This window comes from Bidens hawaiensis, unplaced genomic scaffold, assembly GCF_021521415.1.
Source record: "Bidens hawaiensis isolate Kalapana, Puna unplaced genomic scaffold, B.hawaiensis_p1.1 tig00009361_1, whole genome shotgun sequence".
In the NCBI taxonomy this organism is placed as follows: domain Eukaryota; kingdom Viridiplantae; phylum Streptophyta; class Magnoliopsida; order Asterales; family Asteraceae; genus Bidens; species Bidens hawaiensis.
The window spans coordinates 109624-124334 of NW_027491690.1; the positions used below are offsets into that span (position 1 = coordinate 109624).

Here is a 14711-nt window from a genome sequence, read left to right on the forward strand (position 1 = left end):
ATTACCAGGAGGCGGAGTGGTTCGCCAAGATCTCCCAGATCCAGACTCCGGTTTATCGCTTCGCGGAGTCTGGGATGGTGATACTCGGGATGAGCCGCGTGTGGAAGGATGCTGGGTCTGGGACGCCGCAAATACCCATCGTCCTTGAATACGGTTTGAGCTCTATTCATTACGGTATGCTCTATTTTTTGTGTTGGTTTAGGGTTTTTCTTCTAACATTATCTTTTTTATTTCAGAGGGGAACGACCTGCAATCGCTCTTGCATCCGCGGGAGACTGGTGGTCCCGCACGGTTGGGTACTCGTGATCTTGACGAGAACGAGTTGCCCATCTTGGAGAAAACTGTGGATAGGTTCGTAGAAGTCTATCCGGTAGGTCATGAGATCCTAAGCGCCACTCGGCCAGGTAAAAAGTTCTTCAATCCTCGTCCTCTTCATGCTCAAACTTCTGCTGGAATTCCTCTGATTTTGTCATCTTCTGATGAGGAATCCGCAGATGGGCCCTTCTTTGTGAGGAAGAAGAAGGCTGCTGGCGGGAAGGGCAAGGCGAAGGTTGCTTCCGTCGTCGACCTGGGGAATCAGTCTGATTCTGAGACTGAGAGTGAGGAGGCGGCGGGGAACCTTGGTGGTGGTGGCGAGACCATTGTCTCAGAAGTTGAGACAACTGTCGCTTCCGAGCCACCAAACGTTGCGACGGAGACTGGCGTGAAGAGGCCAGTCCCATCGGGTCTATCTCCACCTGTTAGGTCTTTCAGGATCAAGAAAGCCAGTAAGTATATTTTTTGTTCTTTTCTGCATTTCTTTCCGCCATTGTTTTTAATATCTTTTGTTGTCTTCACGCAGGAGTGGACGTATCCGCTTTCCAGAGTGGTGTGGGAGGGAGCAGTTCAGGACCCACGACGGTAGGTTTGGTCAACCTATCCGAGGCGATGACGCAGGCGGCTGCGCCTGTTTCTGGTGCTGGTTCAGTTGAAGCAACTGTTCCAGTTATGACGTCATCTCCGCCGGTCGTCAGTGCTATCTTAACTACATCTTTCACTGGACCGGCGGTGACTTTTTCTGCGAGCTCATCCGCAGCGGCGACCACGGTTGTGAGTTCATCTCCAACGAGTTCACCTCCGATGGTCTCTACCACGGTGGCTTCTACTATGCCTCATCCGGTGTCAGCGACTACCTCGTCCATGGCCGGTTCTTCAGGTATGTTTGGGGTTGGGACCTCTAGCCAATCTTTGCCTCCTTCCCATCTCCTTGACCTCTTGGATGGATATCCCTTCGGTTCGGGTGATGGGTTTGGCGGCTACCGGCCTGTTATCGACCCTACAGGTGCGTGGGGTTACTTTGGCCTATTATCTATTCTTATCATTTTTTTCCTAACTGCTTTTTGTTTTTGCAGTTTCGGATTCCAATGAGGTGTATGCTCCAAGGTGGAATATCCATCGAGGAACAACCCTAAGGACGGCTGCGTACTGTGTCGATTGGGCGCGCCATGCCGCTCCAAGCGGTGCGTTGGGGGAGGCAATGGCTAGCTACCTGGAGGGTAGGCTGTCCAACGAGTTACGAATCCTTCTCGCCCGGATGCAGCCGCGCGTCGAGTTGCTTTGTCGTGAAAACGACAAGTTAAAGACTGCACGTGGCCTGGAGGTGGCTCAGGCGCGTTCGCTGCGGGAGGAAAACAAGAGGCTCGCCGCCATTGCTGCGGAGAAAGAGAAGGCCTTCAAGGACCTCGAGGTCGAGATCCAGGCCAGGCATGAGGCCCGTTCCAAGGCTACCCAAGCTGTTAACGAACAGCTTAGGTTGGCCAAGGAAACTGCGCGTAATGCGACCGAGAGGGCCACCAAAGCTGAAGCCGTTGCTGAGCCTCTGCGCGCTGAGAACGAAGAGCTTAAAGCCAAACTAGAGAAGCTTCAGCAGGCTCATGATACTTTGGCTTTAGAAGATGCCAAGAAGCTCCAAGAGCTCCTGGATCAGAAGGGTATGCTTGATCGCACTGAGCGCAAGCTTAAGGGCGTTGAAGAGGCTGTTGCTAAGGATGTGTTGCTTGCCAAACTCAACAAGAATGAAGCCGAACGCGCCCGCTATAAAGCTCAAGCTACCCTTCAAGAGGCTCTGGCAAATAAGGAGTGGCTTCTGCGAGAAGCGTTGCCTCAGGTATGCATAGCTCCATAATTTTTTTTATTTTTTTTTACGTTTTTTTTTATACTTAGAAAAGTTTTATATATATATATATTTTTTTTGTAGGTTGTGCATCGGATTTTCGCGAACACATCTAATGACGATGCCATGAGTGCAGCCCTCAACGCTTCTCATGAGGACGGGGAGAAGGCTGGTTTCCTGCTTGGTCTAGGATTTGCAGAGAAGGGCATCCCGCCTTCCAACTTTCCTTTACACGATGTAGACACTGAAGCTGCCTACGACCAAGCTGTGAACCAGTATGCTGCCTTCCCGCATCCGGTTGTGGAGAAGGTGAACGAAATTGCGGCTGCTGATGACGGGCTAGCTGTTCTCAAAGCTTTCCTTGAACCGCCACAGCCAACTGATGGTGCGGGTTCAAGTGGGTTTGGAGGGAGTGGTCCCGAAGCTTGAACCTTGAGATCCCTTCCAACCGTTAGGATATATTTGTATTTTTGTAGGCGGGTAGATACCTAGCCATTCTTGTAATGTCTGAATTTTTATTGTGAATATAAATATTTTGTTAACGCCTTGTCTTGTAAACATTATATGATTTGCTCATGCATATTTTAGTTTAACTTAGCAATTTTCTAAGTGTTTTGAATAAGTTAACCTTTCGACGCTTGTCGGATAATAGGTTAATGTTCTGTTTCCTCTATCATGATTGTGCGTGTAGAACCGTCACTTTCACTTAGTAGGATGACCAAACTTTACCTATATATGACCTGCGTGAAGGTTTTCCTCATCTTCCCCTTAGAAATATTTACTGTTTTTGTGTTTATGCGGGTTGTGCCGCTTTCCACACGCAATGACTTACTTCCTCCCACACTTATTTATGCGGTGAACACCGGCATATCAGTGTGGTTAGTTCATAAGTATAAAGGTAAGGCTATCAACACAATGTGATAAGGAGAATCATTTCCATTAGAAGTGGCTCTAGGCCTTTTCTTTACAAGTTTGGAATTTATCTACATGTAACATCTGCGTAATTGAGCTTCATTCCATGTTCTTGGGATGGGGGTGCCATCGAGCCTTTCGAGCCGGTATGCGCCCTTTCCCAAAACTTCTTTAATAATGTATGGCCCCTCCCAGACCGGGGTCAGCTTTCCTGGGCGCTCTTGGTTCGAAGCCTCGTTGTTACGCAGTATGTAGTCTCCGACATTGAAGTTGCAGAGTTTTACCCGCGTGTTGTAGTACTTTCGCATTTGTCGCTTGTAGTTCTCTTCACGCACTGCGGCTAAGTCTCTGCGTTCTTCGGTTAGCATAAGGTCTAACCGTCTTTCCGTATCATTGTCTTCTGGTTGAGTTATGACTCTTGGTGAGGGTAAACCGATCTCGACTGGAATCATGGCTTCAGTGCCATAGGTGAGGCTGAACGGGGTTTCGCCCGTGCTTGCCTTTTTTAGCGTTCTGTTCGCCCAAAAGACGTGTGGAATTTCGTCCACCCAGCCGGATCTATGCTCCAAGAGTCTTTTCTTTATGCCGTCGACGATGCTCTTGTTTGCTCTTTCCACCTCACCATTACCCTGCTGGTGTGCCACTGGGGTAAAGGTGTGGGTGATTTGAAGTTCTTTTAGCCACTTTTGTAGCTTCTGGTCAGCAAAATTGGTGCCGTTATCGCTCACCAAATTCTGTGGAAGTCCAAAACGACAAATAATAAATTCCCAAATAAATTTTTTGATATGTTTTGCGGTTGTTTGGGCTAAGGGTTTTGCTTCTATCCACTTGGTGAAGTAGTCGATGGCTACCACTAGGAACTGAACGTTCCCTGTTGCTGTGGGAAATGGGCCTGTCACATCGATGGCCCACTTCTGGAATGGCCATGAAGAAGTGACTGGAACAAGTTCGTTCTTCGGGCGGTGCGTGTTGGGTGCGTAGAGCTGGCAGGACCTACATTTTCTGATGTAGGCCAGCGGATCCGTATGCATCCCCGACCAAAAGTATCCCGCGTTGTTTAGCTTAGCTACAACTGCGCGTGGACCTGCGTGAACTCCACAGATGCCTTCGTGCACTTCCCTTAGGAGGTAGTCGGCATCTTGGTCATCAACGCATCTGAGGAGTGGACCAAGAAAGTTACGCCTGTAAAGTATGTCATCAATCAGTTGATAATTCAGTGATTTACAGCGTATCTTTCTTGCCTGTGTCTTCGACTCTGGTAGTATACCCGCTGCAAGGTAATTTATGATTGGTGTCATCCATGTTTCCGTGCCGGTTTGGATGACACAAATTTCCTTGTGCGGGACTGATGGTGCTCCAAGAACTTCAACGCGGATGTCCTTTCCCAAGTGGGTGAAGGCTAACGATGCAAGCTTGCTTAACGCATCCGCAGATTTGTTTTCGCTTCGCTTGATGTGCACAACTTTGCAATCGTTAAAATCGCGCATAAGGATTTTAGCTTGTGCAAGGTACAGGGCCATTATGTCATTCACGGCCGTGTACGTCCCGTTTATCTGGTTGGCTACTAGCAAGGAGTCCACGTGGGCTTCCAAGTTTTTCACTCCCATCTTACGCGCAATTCTTAATCCAGCCAAGAATGCTTCGTATTCCGCTTCATTGTTCGTACTTGGGAAATCAAGCCGAATAGCGTAAATGTATTCTTAGCCTGCCGGGTTAATTAGTTTTAACCCTGCGCCTGAACCTTCGTTGTTGGCTGCTCCATCAGTATAGAGTCGCCAGACATCGTTAATGTCTTGTGCTGGAGAGGGTTGAGCATCTTCCTGGCACTCTTTCTCCCGCGATGCGGGGACTTCCGCAATAAAGTCGGCCAAGACCTGGCCTTTTATGGCTGGTCTTGGCTTGTACTTTATCGCGTATTCCCCCAACTCAATTGCTCATTTGGCTAGGCGTCCCGACAACTCGGGTTTTCCTAGAACGTTTGCAAGTTTGAAGTTGGTGAGAATGGTGATTGGGTGACCTTGGAAATATCGTCTTAGCCTGCGTGAAGCCTGTACAAGCGCTAAGACTAATTTTTCCAGGGTAAAGTACCGGGTTTCTACGTCTGTCAAGACGCGGCTAACATAGTAGATAGGCATCTGGATGCCTTTTCGTTCTACTAGTAGGACTGCCCCGGTTGCTCTGTCTGTGGCGGAGAGGTAGAGAATTAATTCCTCCCCCACTTCTGGTACTGTGAGTGTTGGGAGTTCGATCAAGCGTGACCGAATCTCTTGAAAAGCTGCTTCCGCTTCTGGTGTCCAGCGGAAGTGCGTTTTCTTTAAGCAATTTCTCAATGTTGACACGAAAGGGAACGACCTATCCGCATGGTTTGCCAAAAAGCGGTTAAGTGCGACTAGTCGTCCATTCAATGTCTGAGCTTGTTTGATGGTAGTAGGTGATTCCATTTTCATAATGGCTTCGACCTTTTCAGGGTTCGCTCTGAAGCCATCTTTGGTAACGATGACTCCTAAGAACTTTCCTTCTTCCATCCCAAGAGAACACTTGCTCGGGTTGAGCTTCATGTTTATCTTTCTGAGCGTGCTGAAAGTTTCTTCGATGTCTTTCAACATCGCTTCTGGCTCAAGGCTTTTGATGACCAAGTCATCCATGTAAACTTCCAAGTTCCTCCCAATTTGGGCATGAAACTCTTTGTCCATCAGGCGTTGGTATGTGGACCCGGCATTCTTAAGTCCGAATGGCATCATTTGATAACAAAATGTGCCATCGGGCGTCCGAAATGTGGTTTTGTCCTGATCATCAACGGCCATGTGGATTTGATGGTACCCTTTATACGCATCAAGGAAGCATTTAAGGCGAAACGGTGCTAACGAATCTACCTTAAGGTCAATTTCGGGTAACGGGTAACAATCCTTGGGGTATGCTTTGTTTAGGTCTTTAAAATCTATGCACATGCGCCACTGTTTGTTGGATTTCGGTACCATGACGGGATTGGCAACCCATGTTTGATATTTACTAACGCGTACGATGCCTGCGTCAAGGAGTTCCTTGACTTGGGTTCTACACGCGTTAGCCTGTTCCGCACCCATTACGCGACGCTTTTGTATGACCGGCGTAAAAGCCGGGTCACACTTGAGCTTATGCTCCGCCTTACTTCGGGGTACACCAGTCATGTCAGCTGGTGTCCACGCGAAGATGTCAACATTTTTTTGCAATAAGCTTTTGAGTAAGGTGCGTGTGGGATTAGTGATTGTTGGGCCAATGGTAACGGCCTGGTCAGGGTATTTGCCATTGAAGGCCCATTCTTCTGGCTTGGTAATGGTCGGTTTAGCCATCTTTGGTTTGGGTTTAGATGATACAGATGCGATGCATACCTGAGGGATACCCGTGATCATCGCGATACCCTCAGCTGTTGGCCATCCCATCATGCCATGGACCGAAGACACCACGGCATTAAATCTTGCCATCCCATCTCTCCCGAAGAGAATGTCGTATGTGTGGTGTGGCTTCCTCATTACGACGAAGTCCACGTCTTCTGTGCGGGAGTACCTCCCGTCCGTGAGAGTGACGGGGAAAGATAGGATGCCCAAGGGGGTGTTTGTGCTGCCGTCAAACCCTTCCATCGAGGCGTAGACCGTTTCTAGGCGTTCTTTGTCTTCGTCGTCTAGCTTGTCGAAGAACTGCCTATACATGACCGTTGACGAAGCGCCGTTATCAGCAAGAGTGCGGGAGGTGATGTACCATGTGAATGCTATGGGGCCTTCTTTGTTGGGCCCCCCTGGCACACGCGGGAAGCGCACTTCAGCTTCCTTCCACGCACTCGGCTCTGTTGTTCGTCGTTTTCTTCCTCTGACGCTGCCATGAACCATGTGAATGCTGATGTCGACGGGCTTTCGTCCGTTGCCCTTGTACCGATTGTCGTTCCTCCCTCCGTTCTTGATCGACGCCACGAGGTGTGTAAGTTTTCCATCTTTGACAAATGTTTCGACAATATCCTTCAAAGATTTACATTCCTCTGTGGTGTGGCCTTTGGTCCCGTGGAAGTCACAGGATTTGCTCTGATCAGCGTTATGACGCTGTCGGATTATTGGAGCCTTTGGCCATGGGAGTTTCTCGGTGGCAAATATCTCGGTGACGCTTTTGGTGAGCGGCGTCCATCTGGGATTCCAGTTTGACGAGTGTGTGTTATCCCTTCCGCCTAATAGAGGGCGAGAGCTGGATGAGGTGTCAAAGTTTATCCTTGAATGCCAAATACCAAGCTTCCTCTTTTTATTTTGCCGGGCGATACGAACGTTATTTTCTCTTGTCCTCTGCGTGTAGAGGTTTGTGCTCTGGGGAAGATTTCTACCCAGTTGCTTCTCCGTCTCGGCAAAGCGTTTAGCTGCCGTCATGATGGCATCCCACGTGGATGGCATGCCATCTTTACCCGTCAACGTGCAGATAAGTTCTGGGTACTCAGCGCCCTGGATGAAAGCGGCGCGAACAAGATCTTCACTGATGGTGCCCAGACTTAGCTTCTTTGAGTTGAAGCGAGTGATGAAGTCTAGCAAAGATTCGTCTTCCTCTCTGACGCAGTTGAGGATCGTCCACTGCTCTTCAGTATATTTTCTTTGTTGACTGAAGTGCTGGCTGAACTTGTGCTGGAAGTCTGCCGAATCAAACCACGCTCTGGCTGCCCCGACGAGCGTCATCTGGAACATGTAGCACCATGTGGGTTCCGTCCAATTGCTGACGGTTGCCCCCGCTATAAATCTGTTCAAGTGATCGTCCGGGTCAGATACGCCGTCGTAAGTGCCTATGTTGGACATCTGTTTGGCACTCTTTGGAGCGATTGCTTCCGCAATGTCTCTTGCAAACTTGGACGTTCCCGCATTTGCAACAGTCGGTCTGAAAGTTTTGGAGAAGTCACGTGGGTTCCCCCCGTGCTCTTTAGCTTGAAAGTTTCTCCAAAACTTCTTTTCGAGCGGAAGTCTGCTTCTTTACACTTCCCTTTCGCCCTATGACGAGGGTTTGCGTCACTGTCAGATTCTTCCCAATCGTCATCCGAATACTCGCAATCATTGCCCATGTTGAGCTGTTGTCGAGTGCTTCCGAATTCGTCGTTGGCCTGTTGGAGTGAACGTAAACGTTCATCCAACTCAGCTTGGAATTCTTTCTGACGTGCTTCCGCCCAAGCTTTAACTTGATCTAGTGTTTGGCGGGGAAGCCTCGTTTGTTGCTTCTCCACCTGGGTATCAATGAATCCCAGGGGAGGATTGTTTACTGTACTTGCCCCGGCTTGGGTAGCTGGGGTAGTGTTCGTAAAAACCGTGTATTCACCGGTGTTCCCCCCAGTAGCTAGGGTTGTGGTTACCGGAGTTTCTTGGTCACTCGGTGGCCTTGGCATCGGAGTAACCTTAACCATCTTTCCAGAAGTTTGAAAAAACTGAGAAAAAGAATTAGTTCTAGCTTAATGCACGGATGGCGCCAATAAAGAAACACTAAATGACCCCGGTAGATTATGGATAATCTGGGGGTTAAGTAGATGTTTCCCACGAGGGTTAGGTCCGGCAAAGATGGCTATTCTTCTCGACCTGCAAAACAGACACCGTGAGCTCGTCACTGAGAAGGGGGGGTTCCTCCTTGTGACCACCCTCCGGCGTGAGAATCAGACTAGATTGCTCTGAATATAAGTGTATATTAAGAGAAATAGATAGAGAGAAGATAAGATGATCATACCGTTCCAAGGTGTTGGAGTATTTATAGCCGAAGGTAGGTTTCCAAGCAGGTACGGCCAGCTGTATATAATATTCCTTTTCCACCAACTACGGGCTACGTACGTGCCACGATGGGAGTTGGTGGGTAGGCAGCGGCTGATAGTGACATTTTGTACTGGAGCGTGCTCCTCGTACTATTGTCGGTGAGTTGTCACCCTGTGATTGGTTCATGGGATGCTTTTGTCATATCTTGTCTATTTTGTCCATACATTGGCAGGTATAGTACAAAAGATCTTCCAGAAGCGTACGGACTGGCTCTTTTGGGCGGGAATATTCCCGCCTTGCTCATTCTTTCCTCAGGTGACATTGCTGAAGTATGAGTTAGTGCCTTATGCGTGTAGCCTTACTGTTAGTGCGGGTAGCCTTCCTTCTTGGCTTGTACCCACAGCTGCGGGAACAGGTAGGGTACTGTACCAAGGGAAGCTTTCCTGCGGGAACAGCTGGCTTACTGCGTGTAAGGTCTTCATCTCTGAGCATGGTGGGTCCTGCGGAACCAGCTGGTCTTTGCGCAGACGTACCTCTTCAAGGTGTGTCTTGCGGGTCCAACTGGGCTTTGCGGGGACCTACCTCTTCAATAGCTTTGATAAGTATGCTTACTATCTGGAGGCTGCAAAGCACATAGGGAACATACTTCCTAAGTTCCCATCTCAATGTGCACTTCCAAAGGACATAGATTCTAACTATGTGTTTTTTCAAGTGTAGTTTCAGTTTTCAAATTCAGGACATAATGGGCATGTATATGCTGAGATATTATATTCATTTATGTTTTAATATTCATACTACTGCTATCCATAAAATAATCAATGGATTACTGCCTTGAATAGACGTTACGATGAAATTTGATTCTTCCTCGCTCAAAAATCAGCATCGTTACGTTCTCTTGTAAAAAAAGGCAATAGGGTCTTCTATGTTCATCTTCTATGTTCCATGACGACCGGCTTCAGTTGGTTCTCATTCTTCTGTATAAACTGGTTCTAATCGTTAAGCATTTGCGTGACTGTGTTTGATTAACATGCCAAACTATAAAAATTTAATTTTAACTCCGCTAACTATAGTAGTTTATTATTATTGGTCTTAAGCCGGTTAAAGTAGGAGGGTTTACAACATGATCTTTGGAAAAAGCCCCGTAATTTTAGTTCGCTTTAGCCTCCAAACCGATTGAACCTCTATATGAGTGTGGTTGTTGACTTTACATGTGAAAACTTTTTAAATACCACCTATCTTTTGCTTTTGGGGTGTGCTACTGCCAAGAGCAAAAACGAACACAAAAATTCGTTTTTGGGTCTTGGTTTTAAAAGGGAAAAGAACAATATTAACTTGCCTACTTTATGGCTAGTTATTTGTATGGGTGCAAAGTCATTTAGGGAATTTGGTAGCGGTAAGCTTGATGGGAAAAATGTTGTTGGTTGTGATTTGAATCACAATAATTTTGATGGTGGTGGTGGAGTTGACATGTTTAAAAATCGGTCGGAAATAAAAGAGGATCAAGACTTGTTGGAACGATAAAGCTTTGATACCATATAACAGTATACAAGAATTGATGATGAAAGCGTTAAATCTTTATTCTATCGCACGGATGATAAAATAGCCAATTACATTACACCATGTACACGTTAAGGAAAGGAGAAATTCTAGGAGCTGATAATGGTAAACATACAACAACCAATCCTATGCAAATGTACATTTCAGTTTAAATTGAAATCTGGTATATCAGTTAACTTTGGTAGTATCCTTAATACTTCTAGACTCTTGGATTCTAAACTTGAAAAAGCACATAGTTGGAGTCTAAGTCCTTGGGAAGTGTCCATTCAGATGCAGGATAACCTGGAAGTATGTTCACAATGTGCTTTGCAACCTCAAGATAGAATGTGCACTTGTTTAAATTAACCATTGTTCTGCAATCCATTATCTTTTGTTGAATATTAGCATTGGGTACAGTAGTGCTACAAAATGAAGCACAAAGCTTGCAGTCTTCCTCTATGAGACATGTCATCTCAAAAGGATCAGTTTTGAAAGACCAATCGCCCGTATTCCAATTCAAGCGGTAGTGGGGAAGAAATCTATCTCCGTAATCAGCTACAAATTCAACTGCAGCTAGAATGAATTCATATTCCTCATTAGACATGTAGTAAGGAAAGCTCACTCTTGTCCAACCCATCTTTACTCCATTATAGCCCTATCAATGGAAAAGAACATATGTAGGTTAATTAGAAAGTGCAAAATTATTAGTAGTAATATATGGTAAGGAGAAATGTAGAAAGAAGACTCTTACCATTTTGATTGCATCTTTCATTGCAAGCGAACGTGGTTCATCGATACCAAGCAAAAAATGACCATATGGTGCTGCACAAGCACATCCTCCTCGAGCTTGGATGCCAAAGAGGTCATTGAGAAGCTTAGCAACAAAAGCGCCATTAAGAGGCCACTTGTCGCTCTTATTAGTTGTATAAATGAGAAATGATAGAATTGCTTGTCTCTCTACTTTTGTATTTCCCAACACACGTATGTTGGAATGTTTCACAAGTCTCTCTAGCGCCTTTTCAATGTAGTCATGTTCTTTCTTGGCAATGATTTCACATTTGATGTATTCTTTAACTTGGAAGGCTAAAGCTGCTTTTACTCGTTGAATAATTTGTGGCGTTCCCGCGTCTTCCCTTTCTTCAATGTCGTTAACGTATATTGTGTCCTACAGTTTATGGTTACAACTTACAACCTCACATTTGTATTCAAAATTAATAGTTAGTTTGGGTATACTGGATTAATACTCCTTCTGGTACCTGTTCATTGAAGGAATTAACGTAATTAACGGTCCCACCACCACGTGTCGAAGGAGGAGCGTATTTCAGCTTGCATAAGGCCTTGCTCATCAGAAGAATCCCGGGTGATCCGGGTCCCCCAAGAAACTTGTGTGGACTTAAGGCTATGGCATCATAGCCATCAGCAGCACCTGATCTCATGTCTACCACTTTTATGCATTCAACATTAAAGGTATGTTAGAACTTAAAACTTAAGTTATCATTGAACCATCATGCAAAGTAAAACAAGTACCTTGCTGCGAAATCAAAGCATGCAAACGCTCCAAACTCGAGAAGCAAGCGAGCTAGAGAACGTGTTTCAGAACAAATTCCGGTAACATTACTACAAGCGGAGAAAGAACCGATCATTGGACGGCCAGTGGTTTGATAAAACTCAAGACGCGTCTTTAAATCATCCATATCAATCGTTCCATCTTCGTCTAGACCGATCTCTATCACTTCTGCTAAACTTTGCCTCCAGGAAAGAAGATTGGAGTGGTGTTCATAAGGACCAACAAAAACTATCCATCTTTCTTCACTTTCTACACATGAGTTCAACACTTTCTCCCTTAAAATTGATGGAACCGCAATTCCCATGACTTCTTGAAGACGTTTTATAGCGGCTGTAGTGCCTGATCCACAGAAAAGGAGTGCATCATTTTGGGATCCGCCTAAACATTTCTTCACAAATTCGGTTGCCTCATGGAGCATGTTCATGGTCCTATTGCCGACATAGTTGTCACATGTGTGAGTGTTACCTAGAAATTTCAGAAGCAAGTAAATAACACCAGAAACATGTAAAAAACAACAAACGTAAGCTAGCTTACCATAGAAAGGAAGAAGATTATGGATAATGTAGTCTTCGATGTAACGAAGACAGCGGCCTGAGGCCGTATGATCTGCGTACGTAAGCATACGTGCTCCAAATGGAGTTTTAATCTCAGCAAACCCTCCAACAATTTGTGATCGTAGCCAGCTTAGTGGTATCAGCACACGAATAGCTTTCCGGTGCATCTTTGGCAACAATTACATCACCAAGCAGCTTGCCATTGCCATATTCTCTTGCGGGTTGCTGTTGATCTTCCATCTTCTCTTGGGTCTGAATTGGACTATTCTTCGGGAGTATAAAGTGCGTACACTTGAACTATATTTACATTGGATTGTTCATAACGCAAAACTAGACTTTTTATAGCTTTGATTTCTTTGTTATTATAGACTTTCTAGACTTTTCTTCCTTACAGATAGAAAATGGGCTATCTGAACATTTCTGGGTCAGCAATTCAAATACAAATTTAGAACACCTTACTTTGAACGTAATAAATTAATAAAGTTGTCGTTAGCCGCCTTCTAATTATGGCTATCTTTTTAGTTTTGTGACTTTGTCCACAGAGAATATTTTTTTGGGAAAATTTTCAAAATAGACGTATTTTGGAAAGATGTTCCAAAAATATCCCCTAAATTTTAGAATTTTAAAAATGTCTCCTCTAACTCATCTCCGATGATGCGTTAGGAAGTCTAACGCATCTTTGACGACGTGTTTGTAAAACACATCGTCATGCGTTAGAGTTCCTTCGTCAAAGATGATCAGTTAGACTTCCTAACACATCGGCAAAGATGCGTTAGACTTCTTAACGCATCGTCAACGACGTGTTAGCCTCTTGTTTGTTATTTTTAATATTATATTAATATAACTATTTATACTTATATTTGTTTTTTATAACTTTTAATATATAAAGTTTTATATTATTTCGAATATACCGATAAGACATGTTTATTTTGTATCTACGTACCAACATAAATTTACTTAAACCCGAGTAATGTCAAATTAATATCGAAATATTCAATAAAATTTGACATGCACGGTTTTAAATAGAATTTATGCCAACATATAGATAACAATAAGCATTTTTTATCGGTATATTCGAAATGATATAAAACTTTATATATTAAAAGTTATAAAAGCAAAAAATAAGTAGAATTAGTTATATTAATATAATATTAAAAAAACCAAACAAGAGGCTAACACGTCGGTGACGATGCGTTAGAAACTCTAACGCATCTTTGACGATGTGTTTTACAAACACGTCGTCAAAGATGCGTTAAACATCCTAACGCATCGTCGAAGATTAGTTAGAGGTAGACATTTTTGGAATTTTAAAATTTGAGAGATATTTTTAGAACCTCTTCCCAAAATATGTCTATTTTAAAATTTTTCCCTATTTTTTTTCTTTCAACAGCCGTCATTTAAATGCATTAATATTAAACCTATATAATAGATCTTTTAGTTTAGTGAAACAACAACGCTGGCTTGATCTACAATCAATGTTTAGAGTTAACTTAATGGGCTCGATTTAGTTAAATTTCATGCTTTAAATTTAAAACTTTGGTTACCAACTTTATCATGAAAATTTATTTTATAAATTCGTTAAAAATCATTAAAACAGCTTGAAGCCTTGAACTAATTTTTAAGTTTCATGTACAATTGAAGGAACAAATTATTAAACTAGATCAGTACGCATGAAGAATCGCCAAAGTGTTTTTTTTTTTTGAACAACCAAATATTATTATTTACAAACCATCCTTAGTGAGGATTGAACCCATAACCACTATTTAAAAAGTAAACCACCTTGGACGAGGTGTGAGGACGAATAGCCAAAGTGTTAACAAGAAAAAACTTGCAAATAGAGAAAATAAGAACTCATTTAGCAAATGACATTTACATGACTCATAAGCCAGTGCAGACTTCAAACCAATTAATTTCAAGCAACCTTTAAACCAATAATATGTATAGCAAAGAGAATGATTTATAATATGTCTAGCAAAAAAAAAACAATAATAATAATAATACATGTTTATCTCGATAAAAAAATGGTATTCATGCGTCTTTTCAAGTTTAAATATTCATTCGCAGCCTTCGGTAATCGACCTCAAGACTTATCTGACTTGATTCCATCGGTTATACGACCATGGGATTTATCCTTTCAAATTCCAACTCGACCTTGATTCCTTGTAGAATAGAACTTGTAGGAATTAGGTTAATTCACTTATTATTAATAAAATGCTAAATTAAAATAAATTGATACTCTCTAACTTTATTCGTAT

The 14711-nt window shown here is 43.9% G+C and overlaps 1 pseudogene across 1 annotated transcript; it reads right to left on the reverse strand.

Annotated features, from left to right (window-relative positions):
- Window positions 1-9937: 9937 nt before the first annotated feature.
- Window positions 9938-12579, reverse strand: LOC143532120 (uncharacterized; annotated as a pseudogene). The gene is made up of 4 exons (XR_013135122.1): window positions 11863-12579; window positions 11592-11820; window positions 11087-11500; window positions 9938-10990 (listed from the first exon to the last, which is right to left on the reverse strand). The product of XR_013135122.1 is annotated as an uncharacterized LOC143532120 (transcript).
- Window positions 12580-14711: the final 2132 nt, after the last annotated feature.